Source organism: Lathyrus oleraceus, chromosome 1 (genome assembly GCF_024323335.1).
Source record: "Lathyrus oleraceus cultivar Zhongwan6 chromosome 1, CAAS_Psat_ZW6_1.0, whole genome shotgun sequence".
Classification (NCBI taxonomy): Eukaryota; Viridiplantae; Streptophyta; class Magnoliopsida; order Fabales; family Fabaceae; genus Lathyrus; species Lathyrus oleraceus.
In genome coordinates this window covers 444,435,868-444,453,866 of record NC_066579.1, presented here as the reverse complement: position 1 = coordinate 444,453,866, position 17,999 = coordinate 444,435,868, and positions in this window count along the sequence as shown.

Sequence of the window (17,999 nt, the reverse complement as noted above, 5' to 3'; positions counted from 1 at the left end):
GTAAGTCCATTCATTGGCCTTTGTTCCTAGGATTTGGAAGGGATAGAGTGTAAGACCATCTCATTTGGCTACTCATGTCCATTGCTTAGTGCATTGTTTGTTTGTTGTATGTGAGGATGCAATTGTAAGACCATGATGTTGGCATTTGTACTCCCATGATCATCCTTTGGAGGTTGGTATAAGTCCAAATAGATTGGCATCCGACATCCATGTTTTGTTTTACTTTAAGGAGATTGGTGTAAATCCATTTATTGGTATCCGATATCCGCTTTTGCTTTGTGAGATTGGAGTAAGACCATTTATTGGCTTCCGGTATTATTATTTGTTTTAGGAGATTGGTGTAAACCCATTTATTGGTATCCGGTATCCGCTTTTGTTTGTGAGATTGGTATAAGTCCATCGATGGCATCCGGTATCACCTTGCTTTCTTTGCTTGCTCATTGCCTACTCCTAAGGACACACTTGAATCATCTTCTATATGATCTCAAGAGGTGAACCTTTCTAAGAAGTTTTACATTCCATCATCCATACCCTCTTTGTCCTAAAACTTTTCACACTTTGTTTTCAAAAACTTTTGACTTGTTGTGCAAACATCTTCATGTCTTTTCAAATTAGAAACCTAGACCCTAAGTCCTTGACTTTTCAAACTCCATTTCATAACACTTCTTTGAATCAATCTTAATCATACCTTGACCATGTTTTTGTGAATACTCATAATCAATTAACCTCACACATTCAAATTGTTTTTTGGCTTTGTCCATTGTTAATATGTTTTCATACATTAGCCATAGGTTTCAATTACCATAGCGGTTGATGTAAATCTTACCTTATCCTTAGTGAGTCGATTGTAAGACTTCCGTACTGAAAACAGGGTCAACCCCTCTAGTACGTCGAAGCCGTCCTCGCATGGTGGATTGTTGATTCAGGGGTAGTTTTCTCCCATTGGTAATGAAAAGCCTTAGTGCTTGTGTTTTAAAATGAACTCACTAATTTTTGGAAATCTTTTAGCCGAACTACGGCGTTTTGATCCTTACCTTTGATGGAAGGTACGTAGGCAACGGGTTCATCCGTTCAAACACAAAAATAACTAACTTGTACATTCTTTTCTCATCATCCCATTCATGTTTGCACAATATGTCATAAACAAATAAATATTTTTATACAACAAGTGTGAAAAGGGCTCCCTAGGAGTACCTAGGACGTGATGGGTGCCTAACACCTTCCCATTGCGTAATTTACCCCTTACCCAGATTCTCTGATCTTTTTTCATTAGTTTTCTACGTGTAAAACTTCTTAGGTTTTTGTTCGCTTTTTAACCAGTCCTTAGGATAAATAAAAGTGCGGTGGTGACTCGATTCATTGTATACTTTGCTTATGGTTTAATCAATAAATCATATGGCGACGAATACACCACTACAGATAGCATCTAGGATGTCGTCGTTGGTTGCTGGCCTTCTTCGTCGACGACGTCGTGAGGATGGACCAGCTGCATTATCGGAAGGGTTGAGCGGGACTGATTGTTGGGCTGGAACCTGATCACCTTGCTCCATTTCTGCAAACTCGTCTGAAGGAGGGTTTGCTTGTGTAGGTTTGGTAGCTTCGGGAGCATTCAGATCATAGATGTGGCGGTTGGGATTGGTGACATCTGTTAGGGCAATGTTGGGTAAAACGACACTTGTGACTTCCTGGTTGTTCACCATAAGGTAATACCCTCCGCCTACCCTGTTTTTGATTAGGCGGCTGGACCGACAATAGCTTATATCCATCAATAGGGGTGGGAGAGATTGTAAATTCTGAAGTCGATCCCCAAGATTTAAGCCAAGTGTTATGGTGGTGATTAATCCACCAATTACAAAAGGTTGATGGCCTCTAGCACATAGGATGCGGATATGATGAAATAGGAAGGAGGCAGCGTTTACCTGTGTATCTGCTGCAAAGATGCAGTGGAGAAAAAATAATTCCTTGGCGTTGACTTTGCTGTTGTTCGGTCGACCAAAAATAGTGTTTTGCAGGATGCGGATGAAGTACCGGATAGTTGGGTTATGTATATGCGAAGCAAGTAATACATCCCAGTTGTTGGTTTCCATACCGGAAATTTTTCTAAAGAGGTCGAAGGCGTTTATATGCCACTGGGAGTTCGGAGGTATCCTAGGGTGGACTTGACCTTCTACAGGGAATTGTAGCATGGTGCTCAATTGGTTTTGGGATAGGGAGTACTCGGTGTTGAACATGCGGAAGGTTGCGGTACCGGTTAAGTACTCGTCTTCACCGGTAGGAGTGTTGTACGAATAAGAACTTAAGAATTCTAAGGTGAGAGCGGGGTAGGTAGGTTGATTATGAGTGCAAAGAAAGGTTAAATCAGCAAGGTGGAGCATCCATTCTATACCTTGAAGTAATCCTAATTCTTGTAAACAATGTAAATCAGGATACCTGGTGGATTGGACGCCTCGCTGTTGGAAACGCTCAAACTGCTCCCTTTGATAATTTTCATCTTCGGATCGGAAGATGATATTTCCGAAATCTTGGTTTCCCGCCATACCGATAAGTGGTTTGAAAGAGGTAATAAGGAGAGAAGGGAAATGAAATTGATTTTTATAGAATGGTTTGTGGTGTATGAAGAAAGGTATGGTGGATATTTATAGGAAAAATTTTGGAAGTTGGAAAGGGAGTGGTTGAAAAGTAAATAAATGTGGGTAAATGTGAATAAATGGGGAAGGTAAAAAGTGGGTGGTGTAACGGTCGTGTCCCAACGGTTAGTAACGTTCACATAGCCTGTAGGTGTCACGCTCGTGACAGGGGTGTTACGGGCGTCACAGGCACTTGGTGTGACGACCGTAATGGATTGTGTGACGCTCGTCACACAGTCATTTTTGCCACGTACCTTATTTTTATCATTATACTTTATTGTTGTTATTTTGTTATGCATATGTTTATTTTATTTTGCTATTGTGATACTTTTAAATTGCCTTGCATGCTATTCTACTTTCATAATATATATATATATATATATATATATATATATATATATATCTTTAATAAGTCATGTAGGTGGCAACAGTAGAGAGCATTATTGATAGATATTTGCATAGGTCATAATAAAGTAAAATAAATCAATAGCTTCATAAAATAATCATAATGTAACATTGGAAGACAAAAGAAAGCATGCGAAAGAAAAACAAATACTAAAATAATTTGAAACAAAATTAATGAATAACCTAAACTAAAACTAAGTAACTAAGGAAAGCGACTTCTATCCATCTGCATAATCTCTGGCCGGAGGAGCAAAGGAGTTAACACGGTTTAGCAACTCGTGGAACTGATTTGTCATGTTGTTCATGTATCCTAGAAATTCTTGTCCCATGTTAGCTAACTCTTCTCTGAGGGCGTCCTGTTCTGACATCAAAGCCTGAATGGTGGTGTTATAATTAGCTCCGGGCATATGATGTCTAAGATCAGGTATTGTCGATTCTTCCGTCGGGACAGGTTGAGGAGGAGGATCAATATCATAATAACCAGATGGTGTCTGAGGGTCAGATTCAGCATAAGGGATCTGGTCGTCACAAATCTCATAGTCCTGGATGGATTCAGTAGATCTAGCAGGAGAGGGTATTCTGTTCAGGTTGTAGAGCCAGTTATTACGGTTATGACCACTAGTCCTTGGACTAGGCAAGGTGAATAGGCAAAGAACTTGGTTGTTAATTATAAGCTCAAACTCTTCAGACCCTAGGTTTGCTATAAACATAGTGTTGAAGAGGAAGGGTATACTCATAGTCGCAATGCCACAGAAAGGGCTTAAGTCAAGCATAGGTTGACGTAATCCGATAGCATTACCAATCATGGTTATCAAGCCGCCTATTTGAATTGGTGCTCGTTCATCTTGGATAAGGTGGTCAAAATTTGCCAACATAAAAGTGGCACCGTTTACTGGACGGTTCTGGGAAGCACAAAATATGATGAAGAGTTCATCACGTGAAACTGAGGTACTGTTTGACTTCTTCCCGAATAAGGTGTGGGTCAGGATCTTATGGAAATAACGAAAGGTCGGGTTATGTATGTTTCCAGAAAGAAACTCATGTTCCTCGGGATCGTCATTTCCAGTCAAGCTTCCCCAAAAGTGTTCAATTTCTTTGTATTCAAAAAGTTCTTCTTGGCTCACTATGAATGTATCAAAAGAGGTAGGGAAACCTAAAAGGTTGGTAAAGTCTTGAATGTTAAATTGATACTCCATGTTGAACATTCTGAACTGAATGAAACCTCTGCTTATTCCTTTTCCATGGCTGGGTATATAGATCAGAGAACTAAGGAATTCTAGAGTCAGTCTCCGGTAAGTGACGAATTGTCTACGGATAGGAGTGGTTTCCCACCCTATTTGACTCAGCAAATACAAGACACTCTCTCTTAGTCCAAGGGCAGGCATTGCCCAATCATCAGCATACAAACTAGGTAGCATCTCTCTCTCTGCTAGTTCCTCAAACTTTTGTTTCTGAGCTTTCCCTCTGAATTTGATACCCATACAATCAATTTGTCCCATCAGGTTAGTGTTAGCTAGAGAAAAGAAAAACAAGAGTTTTAGTCAGGATTTGGCCAAATGCCGAAAGAAGAAAAGAATAAAAATTTTATAAGTTAAAATAAATTAAGAATGAATACTAAATAAAATTTAGAAGAATAATTAAAGAAGAAATAAAAATAAAGATAAAGAAAATTTGTGGGTTGTCTCCCACTAAGCGCTTTGTTTAATGTCGCAAGCTCGACATAAACACTATCAAATATCAATCTATAAAATTTTGGGGCACTACGTCTAAGTGCAGGACTCGTGAATCTTCAATGTTCTCTGTATGATGATAATGTTTTAGACGCTGCCCGTTTACGATGAACGGTTCAATGGATTTTCCTTTAATTTCCACCGCTCCACTGGGAAAAACATTGGTGACTTGGAAAGGACCTGACCATCTAGATCGTAGTTTTCCCGGAAATAACTTTAGCCTAGAGTTGAATAACAGGACTGTATCGCATTGTTTGAAGATTTTCCTTGATATGCGCTTGTCATGCCATTGTTTTGTTCTTTCTTTGTAGATTCTGGCATTTTCGTAAGCGTCTCGTCTGAGTTCCTCTAATTCGTTTATATCAAGGATTCGCTTTTCACCGGCGGCCTTATAGTTTAAATTTAGATTTTTAATAGCTGTTGAATGTAATTTTAGGTGTCGGGTTTTTGTTATCGTCTCCACAGGGATTGTGAGATATCACCGCCTTTCGACAGTTGTTTTAATTCTTAGCTTAAGGTAACAATGGGGTTTTGGTATTTGTCACGGTATCTTGCATAAAAGTGTAATAAAATGCGGTAAAAGTTTTGGTTTTAATATTTGAGAAATATTTCCAAAGTTAGGGTTCGACGATCACTTTGCATGTATATGTTCGATCAACAAAACTTATAAACTCCTTTAGATGATAAACTATTTCACAAAGTCCTCCTAATGTGTTTATCTCTAACACACATTGTGAGTTTTCCCATTTTGATCCATTGTTTATCTCTAACACAATCTATCAAAATGAAAACTTTTTGGTTCAACCTTATGGTGAACAAAATCATTCATTACTATCTCTAGCTAACAAACAAGATTGGATGAAAACCTAGGTTAAGAGTTGGTAAACATCTCTCGATCATAAACCAACACAAAGAGTTTTGAATAAGAACAAAGTTTTCACCATATATTCACCATTAAAGAGTTTACAAATGAAGATCATCCCATTTACACACAAAGCTAATGATCATCTACATCTAACCTTGACAAAATAAAGGACTTAGCTACTCATTTTCATGGTAGCTTGGTCAACAAGTTTCGGAAGAAGGTTGATCAACATCCGAGTCGAATAATCGAGATTGGATGGGAATCCACCTTCTTTTTGTGAAATATTGTTAAGAGATGAAGAGAAATAATTTCTAGGTCACAAAAGATCCTAAGAGCAATGCTGGAAAATATCTCAAAAGTACAAAAGTATGGAGGTGCAAAAGTATGGCTCCAAAAAGTAGCCCTTGCTACTTATAGAGCTGCTACTGAGCTGTCATGCTCGCTAAGCGAGCAGAATGGCTCGCCTAGCGAGCCCCTAAATAGGCACCTGAGGCACCTGCTCCCAGAGAAATAACCTTTGCCAGACTGGCATGTTCGCTAGGCGAAGCCCACGCTTGAACCTTCGCTCCAGCGAGCTTGAGAGGTTTTTCTACTGGAATGCTCGCTGGGAGCTCACTAATGGCTCGCCTAGCGAGTGAGTGCTGGCTGCGCTTTTCACCAAGTCTGTACGTGTTCGCTACACACCTCGCTGGCAGCTCGCCTACCGAGTTTGTTGATGTTTGCCACTATAAAATACTGGAGCTTTTCGCTGGGTTCTCGCTGGGCGCTCGCCTAGCGAGCCCTTCGCCACAGCCCTCGCCTAGCGAGCAAGCTGATGAATGCATCTTTTCTTTGGTCCCTTTGCCAACTTTCTTGTGGCTTCATTTTCTATTATTTCATGCCAAATTCCTGCACAATAACACACAAATCAAAGGTACCAAGATCGTTTATCATTGTATTGCAATTCATCAAAAACAAAGGTTGTTTCGAACACTTTAGCAAGGAAACGGAGTGAAAGATGCCCATATTTGATAGCTCAAATAAGCACTTTTGGGTATCTAACAACTCTCCCCAACTAGATTCTTGCTTGTCCTCAAGAAAAGTATGCCTCTTGAAGGACAAGAGGATTTGCATTAAGAAAAAGGTTTCTCCGAAATCGGATAAAACGGCTCAAATACAAGCGAATCAGCAGATACAAATTTCCAACGGTTAGAATAAAATAATACACAAGGACTAAAACTTAGTAGCAATGCGAAATATGTATCTATCCACAACAATATTATCTTGAATGAATCACCCTATCTCTCCTCTTCGAATAAGGATTGAAGAAATTACGCGTTTGCAACCGCGAGAATAATCTCACTCTCCAACAAACAATGAAGAAATCAATTCAATTCATACAATGTCTAGCAGTTATAAATGGTAATGTGGAAGCACGAAGATCACTAAGGGCTTTTCGGTTGAAGCTTGGTTAGGTTAACAAACAAGGGTCATTTAAAAGGCCATTGAAAACAAAATTGCCGATGCAAAAGAGACATTCACTGTACATTATTCACACATCTCAACTTCGTTCCATTTATTTCTCATTTGAAACCTTCACAACTCTTATTTCACAACTCAATTTTTGTTTTTCACTATTTTTCTTCCAAGCAAGCATTCATTTTTATTTTCTCTATTTTTATTTTTTATTTTTCTTTTCTTTTCTTTCACATCATATTTACAAAACAGATGTTTCTCTTTTCTATGTTATATATATATATATATATATATATATATATATATATATATATATATATATATATATATATATATATATATATATATATATATATATATATATATATATATATAATTTTCTTTTTTTATGCTTGCTCGGTTTTTCAAGAGTTGTGGCACTTACCGATTCTCATTTTTGTTCTCCCCAACTTATTTCTTACTCACCCTAAGTGAATGCTCTTGACTTTTTACGGCAAAAGAACAATTATCAAAATTTTCCGGGTTTCAAGAAAAAGATTTTTGAAATCTCGCTTTATTTCAAGCTAAGATTCAACTGTTTAAGCTCAAAGGGGTTAACGAATACTCTCTCTGCTCACAGGTAAGTTATATTTGGAACTGGTTGTGCTCGATAGAAAACAAGTACCTTGATCATTTCTAACTTCTTCCACATATTCACAATAATAAAAGACAAAGCATGAATTAAATGAATCAATAAAGCTTATTAGAATCCAGCATTTAAGTGTACAATGGAGGTTTCCTCACAATTTGTGGTTTTAAGTCCTAGATGAAACATTTATTCAATTGTGTTGCAAAAACACAATATTCAATTACAAAAAAGAGTAAAGTTCTTAATCCATTCTAAAATTCTAGCCGGAGGTAACCATGTACCTTAGCATTATTCACTTGTTTATTTTTATCATTGCCATCCAAGCTCGGATGCACCTTCATTGGATACTTCTTTGAGGAGCAACCAATCTAGAAGGTTTGACACTCAACCAACCAAAAATTTATTAAAACAGAAGAAATTTAAAACATAAATAATAATATTACTTCAAAATTTAAATTTGTTCATGGGGGACAAAACACCCCAAAAGTACATAACCAACATCAAAATACACAAGTCTGAAAATACAATAGAAATAAAACGTAATATGAAAAATAAAATAACTTAGCCCTCCACGGACTCATAACCCTCATCAGTACCGGCTTCAGAACCGGTAGCCTCATCATCATCATCATCATCAGCAGCACCAGAAGAAGCACCAGCACCCGCCCCCTCTCCAAACACAGGCCTGTCCACAGGCCAGCTAGCATTTTGCAGAAACTGCTCACGCGTCATCAATGAGTGATCACCGGAGGGGTCACGTGCCTGCAGTTGTAACAGCTGCATAGAATCGTGCATATCGAGCATGGCACGCTGAGTTGCCGCCATCCAATCCCAGTTGTAGTTGCAGACAGCGTGCTGGAAAGGATCGGATCCTAGAGTAGAAGTACCAGGACCATCAGAAGCCCCGGTAACCTCAGCAGCTGAACTACCTCGTACATTCTTCGGTTTGCAAAACTTGGCCACGTAACGGTCATCAATGGGTGGCGGGATCCTTACTTGACCCCTAGAGGGTAGCCTCACCCTCGCTTGCAGGCACAAACTCATGATTAGGCAAGGGAAAGCCAGGGGACAATTCACTCGTGCCCCCGACTTTAGCCCGCTTTCAATCACGGACTTTAGCTCATAAGCAATAATCCTCGCCACATCAATCTGGACGTTAGTGAGGATGCTGTGTACCAAGTGTGCCACTGGGATCGGCACTGTAGAAGTATGAGACTTGAGTGTGATGTTTGTAAGAACCAGCAAAAGGATCAGTTGAGCCAAGGGAGTCATGTCCTCCCTATGGTATCTCATGGGAACCCCAGATGGGTTCAGCTCAACTGATTTCCTTCTCAAAAGCAGGGCAGCAGAAATTGCATCAGTATCCCGGTGAAGCCTTAATTCTTGGTGGTAGGTGTCTCTCTCCACGGCTCCCAGTTGGAGCGGTTCACCCAGGACACGGTTAATTGCATCTCGATCGAACGCAACAGGACGGTCGGACACTCTAGATGTCCATGTGAATGGCTCGTCATCATCCGGCAGTGCGTTCGCATAGAACTCACACACTTTTGCGATATCGTAATGCTCCAGGGGGGATATTAACCAATCCCACTTTTTGCTGTTGATCAACCCGGCGAATGTTCGGTTCGTGCCTTCAGGGTTGATTAAGAATCTCTTTTCCGGTAAAATCTTTCGTTTTTCCAAAGCAATATATCTTGCGGCTTGCTTTGGCCCGACAAATTTGTCGGTGTCGAATTGTATTGGTACGGGACGGGAGGTGTTCCCGCCCTTTCTCTTTTTCGAAGCTCCGGATCTGGATTCCATCTGCAAAACATAGAGAGGAGGCAACACAAACACAAAACAGATTAGCAAGTAAAACCAGAATTCCAACTACTGTCATGCTCGCTGCTGCTTCGCCTAGCGAAATGGCAGCGAATGCTCGCCACTGGTTCGCCTAGCGAGTTGCTAGCAAACTTTACGGGTTTTTGGGTTCTGCAATGTTTACAGTGAAATTTTGGCAAACCCAAGTTCTCATGTAATCTATTTCAGAACAAAATGATCTATCAAGAAAAGAATCGTTCCATGTAATTCCAAACCCACATGCAAAACCTAAAGTTTCCCACATGCAAAACCTAAAATACCCATTCCCCCAAATTCACCCTAAATGACATGCAAATCAGAAATTTACAAAGTTCAAACATAAAGGAATGGAATTAGGGCAAACCTTAGTGAAAGAGATTGATTGAATTTGAAATGCAGTGAGGTTTGCAATGCTTCAGTTTAGGGTTTGAGTGTTTGTGAGAGAGATGAAATGTGAGAGAGTGCTTGTGAGTGTTCGGTTCAGAGTTATGAAAAGGAAAATTGCTTTTGGGCCCAAAATGAGTGGCCTGCTGAGAATTAAATTAGTGCTCCCACGCAGCGCTCGCTGCTGCTTCGCCTAGCGAGCAGCTAGCGAATCTGCTCGCTACTGCTTCGCCTAGCGAGCATCTAGCGAGCATGACAACATTTGCTTTTTCAAAAATAGCATTCCTGGTACATTCAACAAGTTTTAACAATTGGAATCCCAATACGACACAACAGAAAAACTGTAAATACTTACAATGTTGGGGTGCCTCCCAACAAGCGCTTGTTTAACGTCGGATAAGCTCGACGGTGCGATGCTCACAGAGGAGCATCCAAAGGAATAGCACAGCTCTCGCGATCCACATGACCGCCAAGATAAACCTTCAAACGTTGGCCATTAACGGTCCAACTGTCCTTCTTTTCCATGTCCTTAATGACAATAGCTTCGTACTCCTTAACTTCTTTGACCCGAAATGGCCCGGACCATTTTGATTTCAACTTTCCGGGGAATAACTTCAACCTGGAATTGAATAGTAGGACCAACTGTCCGGGCACGAATTCTTTCTTTCGAAGCTTTTTGTCATGATATTTTTTTACCTTTTCTTTGTACAACCAACTTGAGTGATATGCGGCATTGCACATTTCTTCCAACTCAAGCAGTTGCACCTTCCTTTTCTCACCGGCCAAATCATTTTCAAAATTTAAAAATTTCAGAGCCCACAAGGCTTTGTGCTCCAATTCGACCGGCAAATGGCAAGTTTTACCAAACACCAATTGAAAAGGAGTTAGGCCAATTGGAGCTTTAAAGGCGGTACGGTATGCCCATAACGCTTCATCCAATTTTTGTGACCACTCTTTTTTCGAATTTGACACAGTTTTTTCGAGGATTCTCTTAATCTCACGATTAGAGACCTCGGCTTGCCCATTAGCCTGTGGGTGATACGGAGTTGCCACTCTGTGTGATACACCATAATGTTTTAAAATGCTTTCCAACGGTGCATTACAAAAGTGTGACCCTCCGTCACTTATCAACACTCGGGGGGTTCCGAAACGGGAAAATATGTTTTTCTTCAAAAAATTTATTACCGTTTTCGCATCCGCCCGAGGTGAGGCAATTGCCTCAACCCACTTAGAAACGTAATCAACTGCGACAAGCATATACTCGTTACCATAAGAGGGTGGGAATGGTCCTACAAAATCGATGCCCCAACAATCAAATACTTCGACCTCTTGGATGTTTTGGAGAGGCATCTCGTCTCTCTTACCAATCCCACTGCTTCTCTGGCAACTATCACAATTTTGCGCATGGGTATGTGCGTCTTTGAAAATAGTGGGCCAATAAAATCCTGACTGAAGGATTTTAGTGGCCGTTCTCACCCCATTATAGTGTCCGCCGTAAGGCGAGTTGTGACAATGCCAAAGGATGCTCTGCGCTTCATCGCCAGTAACGCATCTCCTTAAAAGGTTATCACTACCCAACTTAAACAAGTACGGGTCATCCCATACGTAATACTTGGCATCCGAAAGAAACTTCCTTTTTTGGTTCGAAGTTAGGTTGGGAGGCACAAAACCACTAGCCTTGTGGTTCGCAAAGTCTGCAAACCACGGCCTAACTTGAACTTTGAACAGTTTTTCATCAGGAAATTCTTCCCGGATTTCCTTCTCTGACGCGGTAACCTCCACATTAACTAAGCGGGATAAATGATCCGCCACCAAATTTTCCGATCATTTCTTGTCTTTGATTTCAACATCAAATTTTTACAACAAGAGGATCCAACGGATGAGCCTTTGCTTCGAATCCGGTTTGGTGAGCAAATATTTAATCGCCGAGTGGTCGGTATACACTACGACTTTAGACCCTATAAGATAAGACCTAAACTTTTCAAGCGCATACACTATCGCAAGTAATTCTTTTTCAGTGGTGGCATAGTTAATTTGAGCCTCATTAAGAACTTTACTTGCGTAATGTATCGCATGAAATTTCTTTTCTTTTCTTTGGCCTAATACCGCTCCGATTGCATAGTCGCTTGCATCACACATTAACTCAAAATTTAAATTCCAATTTGGAGCGACTATAATTGGAGCGGTAACCAATTTTTCTTTCAAAGTTTCAAAAGCTTGCAAACATTCATCGGTTAAGAGAAATACCTGGTCCTTAGCTAGCAAATTACTCAAAGGCTTAGCTACCTTTGAGAAGTCTTTGATAAAGCGCCGATAGAACCCGACGTGCCCCAAAAAGCTTCAGATTCCCTTCACATTCACCGGAGGAGGTAACTTTTCAATCACTTCAACCTTAGCTCGATCAACTTCAAGCCCTCTTGAAGAGACTTTATGGCCAAGCACTATCCCCTCGGTCACCATGAAGTGACACTTCTCCCGATTAAGCACAAGATTGGTCTTCACACATCTTTCAAGCACCGTTTTCAAGTTTGCCAAGCATAGACTAAAGGAACCACCAAATACCGAGAAGTCATCCATGAAGACTTCCATTGTTTTCTCAATAAGGTCGGCAAAAATGGCTTGCACACATCGTTGGAAAGTCGTTGGTGCATTGCACAACCCAAAGGGCATTTTTCGGTATGCGAAAACTCCAAACGGACATGTGAAAGCCGTCTTTTCATGATCGGCCGGGTCAACCGCAATTTGGTTATACCCGGAATAGCCATCCAAGAAACAATAGTATTGTTGCCCCGAGAGTCTTTCGAGCATTTGATCCATGAACAGGAGTGGAAAATGATCTTTTCGAGTTGCGGTATTCAACCGCCTATAATCAATACACATTCGCCACCCCGTTGCAACTTTAGTAGGGATCAACTCATCCTTGTCATTGCGGATCACAGTAATTCCACCTTTCTTCGGAACCACATGCACAGGACTAACCCATGGACTATCCGAAATCGGGTAAATCATTCCCGCATCCAACAACTTTACAACTTCTTTTCTAACAACCTCCTTCATGGTAGGATTTAAGCGGCGTTGTGGTTGAGCTACCGGCTTAAAATCCTCTTCCATCAAGATCTTGTGCATGCAATAGGAAGGACTAATTCCTTTTAGATCGGAAAGAGTCCAACCCATGGCTTCTTGATTTTTTTAGCACATTGATCAAACGGGCTTCTTCATCATTTGACAAAAGGTTGCTTATGATAACCGGCTTTGCTTCGGTCTCATCTAGGAATACATACTTCAAAGTAGAAGGTAATATTTTCAATTCAATAGGCGTTTTTTCGTCATTAACCTCCTTCTTCAAGCCTTCCTCCTCAACTTCCCACGGTTGTAGTTCGTTTAAACCATCAAGTTCCCTTAAGCATTCATCAAGAGGTTGCTCTTCTTCAGCTGTGAAAACTTCAAATGAGTCGTCAAGAGCTAACTCCATAGGAGATATCTCATGAATATGCTTAGAAACCTCCAAAATTGCCTCTTCGATCACATCGATGCGAAAGCTATCATTTCTATCTTTTGAATGCTTCATTGCTTCGAATAGATCGAATGTAACTTCCTCATTTTGGACTCTCACCTTCATCAAACCGTCATCAACGTCTATCATCATTCGCGCGGTTTTCATGAACGGTCGGCCCAGGATGAGCGGAGCATCATTATCTTCTTCCATATCAATAACAATAAAATCGACCGGGAAAAAGAATTTGTCGACTTTAACCAAAACATCTTGGGCTACGCCATGAGGATGGGTAGTCGACTTATCTGCCAATTGCAACGTCATTCGGATGAACTTAATTTCAATGTTGCCAAGCCTCTTTATAATAGACAAAGGTATAAGATTAATGCTTGACCCCAAGTCAATTAGTCCTTTCCCGACATAGATATCACCAATTTTAACCGGCAAAGTAACTCTTCCCGGATCAACCTCTTTTTTCGGAAGCGTCCTTTGAATAATTGCACTACAGCTCGCATCAAGGACAATGGTCTCCGGTTCCGTATACCTCCGCCTTTTTGTAAGTATGTCCTTCATGAATTTGGCATACTTGGACATTTGCTCCAAGGCTTCGGCAAACGGAATGTTGATTTGTAGTTGTTTAAAAATATCCATGAACCGGGCGTAATGCCATTTATTCTCCCTTTTGGACGGAGCATGAGGATAAGGAAGGTTTTGGATTGGAGTAGCGCTCACTACCTCCTTTCCCTTAGCAACTCGAGAACTTCTCGCTCTTTTCTTTTTCACTTCCTCCCCCATTACTTCACCACTCGTATTTTTCTCAATTTCCACACTTTCTTTCTTTTTAACTTCACCATTCTTTTCGTTCTTTTCAACTTCTTCCTCCTCACTCCACTCCCCCACTTCACCATCAATATTTTCCTCCACTATTTCCTCCTCATTTTCTTTCACTTCCTCTCTTTGTTCTCTCTCATCTCTTTTTTTATTCTCACTGATCAACTCCCTCCCACTTCTCGTCATGATCGCTTTACAAAGTTCCTTAGGATTTGTTTGCGTGTTTGCCGAAAAGGAAGGACCGGTTTGTTGTTCCGTGAGTTGCTTAGCAAGTTACCCAACTTGAGTCTCGAGATTTTTTATAGCCGCGTCGTTGCTCTTTTGATTAGCCATTGACATTTGCATGAATTGTGTCAATGTCTCTTCCAACTTAGAAGTTACGACCGGCGGTTGTTGAGGTTGATAAGGATTTTGGGGAGGGTTTTGACGGCTAGAAGAACCACCTCCATAACCTTGGTTATGGTAATAGTTACTCCTAGGTTGGAACCCTTGATTCCCTTGGAAATGTTGTTGTTGATTTTGAGGGTGTGGTTGATAAGGTTGTTGTTGTTGTTGTCTCGGTTGGTAGTCCCGTTGGTTTGCCATGTAGTTTACTTCTTCGAATCCGGGAGGTGGACAGAATCCGGTGTCATGCTCACCTTTGCAAAGCTCACAACAAGCTATTTGTTTAGCTTTAGAAGGTTCTCTCAACTCTTTTATTTGATGCGTTAAGAGTTCCACTTGTTGTGAGATGAGTTTGTTTTGGGCAAGGATAGCATCGTTCGTCCCAAGTTCAAGCACTCCCGGCTTCTTCAAAGAGTTGCCTCCACTTTGACTCTGAAGATCATTTAGAGCCATTCGATTTATGATATTTGTAGCTTCTTCGGCGCTTTTAGACAATAAAGAGCCACCCGAGGTAGCATCCAACAACGTCTTGCAATTTGGTTGAAGTCCATTTTTGAAAATATGGATTTGAGTCAATTCATCAAATCCATGCCCTTTACACTTCCGAAGCATGGATTTGAATCTTTCCCACGCCTCATTTAATGATTCATTGATTCCTTGTGAAAACACTGAGATGGCCGTCTTGGATTCCATGAACCGGTTATGGGAGAAGAATCTTTCGATGAACTTCTCTTCCAACACGTTCCAGTCTGTCATGACGGCTGGTGTTTGATCTAAGTACCAATCTTTTGCTTTGCCGAGCAAAGTGTGGGGAAATAATCTTCTGAACAACGGTAGCTCCTGAGCCTGATCCACTCCGGCCGCCAATGCTATCTCATAAAATTTTGTGAGAAAAGCAAAGGGATCTTCATGGTCCATTCCGGTGAATGGACTTCCATATAATAAATTGAGAGTTCCCGTTTTCATCTCGACTTGCCTTCCCGTGTGGTTGGCAAACTGAGCAATGTTCCTTGGACTGTTTACACATGGAGTGGAAATGGGCGGTGGTGGTGGTTCCATGATTGGTATGAACGGTGGTGGATGTGTGGTAGAAGAACTTTCTCCTTGTTCTTGTCGCTGTCTAGCATATTGCCTCCTTCGTCTCGTTTTGCTATTAAGCCTCCTTGCGGTTCTCTCGATCTCGGGATCAAAAAGAAGTTCGTCCACAGGGATCTGCCCTCGCATAAAACGTAAGCTACACACTAAACCAAACAAATTACAAGCACAAGTCAAAAATTCGAAAGCTAAAAATTAAGCAACCATTGCGATGCTCGCAATATCAATTCACAATCTCCGGCAACGGCGCCATTTTGTTGAATGTAATTTTAAGTGTCGGGTTTTTGTTATCGTCTCCACAGGGATTGTGAGATATCACCGCCTTTCGATAGTTGTTTTAATTCTTAGCTTAAGGTAACAATGGGGTTTTGGTATTTGTCACGGTATCTTGCATAAAAGTGTAATAAAATGCGGTAAAAGTTTTGGTTTTAATATTTGAGAAATATTGCCAAAGTTAGGGTTCGACGATCACTTTGCATGTATATGTTCGATCAACAAAACTTATAAACTCCTTTAGATGATAAACTATTTCACAAAGTCCTCCCAATGTGTTTATCTCTAACACACATTGTGAGTTTTCCCATTTCGATCCATTGTTTATCTCTAACACAATCTATCAAAATGACAACTTTTTGGTTCAACCTTATGGTGAACAAAATCATTCATTACTATCTCTAGCTAACAAACAAGATTGGATGAAAACCTAGGTTAAGAGTTGGTAAACATCTCTCGATCATAAACCAACACAAAGAGTTTTGAATAAGAACAAAGTTTTCACCATATATTCACCATTAAAGAGTTTACAAATGAAGATCATCCCATTTACACACAAAGCTAATGATCATCTACATCTAACCTTGACAAAATGAAGGACTTAGCTACTCATTTTCATGGTAGCTTGGTCAACAAGTTTCGGAAGAAGGTTGATCAACATCCGAGTCGAATAATCGAGATTGGATGGGAATCCATCTTCTTTTTGTGAAAGATTGTTAAGAGATGAAGAGAAATGATTTCTAGGTCACAAAAGATCCTAAGAGCAATGCTGGAAAATATCTCAAAAGTACAAAAGTATGGAGGTGCAAAAGTATGGCTCCAAAAAGTAGCCCTTGCTACTTATAGAGTTGCTACTGAGCTGTCATGCTCGCTAGGCGAGCAGAATGGCTCGCCTAGCGAGCCCCTAAATAGGCACCTGAGGCACCTGCGCCCAGAGAAATAACCTTTGCCAGACTGGCATGTTCGCTAGGCGAACAAAACCTTCGTTAGGCAAAGCCCACGCTTCAACCTTCGCTCCAGCGAGCTTGAGAGGTTTTGCTACTGGAATGCTCGCTGGGAGCTCGCTAATGGCTCGCCTAGCGAGTGAGTGCTGGCTGCGCTTTTCACCAAGTTTGGACGTGTTCGCTACACACCTCGCTAGCAGCTCGCCTAGCGAGTTTGTTGATGTTTGCCACTGTAAAATACTTGAGCTTTTCGCTGGGTTCTCGTTGGGCGCTCGCCTAGCGAGCCCTTCGCCACAGCCCTCGCCTAGCGAGCAAGCTGATGAATGCATCGTTTCTTTGGTCCCTTTGCCAACTTTCTTGTGGCTTCATTTTCTATTATTTCATGCCTAATTCCTGCACAATAACACACAAATCAAAGGTACCAAGATCGTTTATCATTGTATTGCAATTCATCAAAAACAAAGGTTGTTTCGAACACTTTAGCAAGGAAACGGAGTGAAAGATGCCCATATTTGATAGCTCAAATAAGCACTTTTGGGTATCTAACAATAGCCCAGTAGGCCTTATGTTCTAATTCTACCGGGAGGTGGCAGGATTTTCCATAAATAAGCTTAAATGGGGTTGTCCCTATGGGAGTTTTGTAAGCGGTTCGATACGCCCATAAAGCTTCTGGTAGTTTCAATGACCAGTCTTTCCTTGAGGTGACGACTGTTTTTTCTAATATTCGTTTGATTTCTCTGTTAGACACTTCCACTTGTCCACTGGTTTGAGGATGGTAAGGTGTTGCTACTTTATGCCTTACGCCATACTTAAACAGTAGTTTTTCGAGTATCTGAGATATGAAATGTGATCCGCCATCACTGACTACTATTCTTGGGACACCAAATCTTGGAAATATTATATTCTTAAAGAGTCTAGTTACTACTCGTGTGTCGTTTGTTGGAGAAGTTATAGCTTCAATCCATTTTGATACGTAGTCAACCGCTACGAGTATGTACTTGTTACCGAAAGAGGATGGAAAAGGTCCCATGAAGTCTATTCCCCAC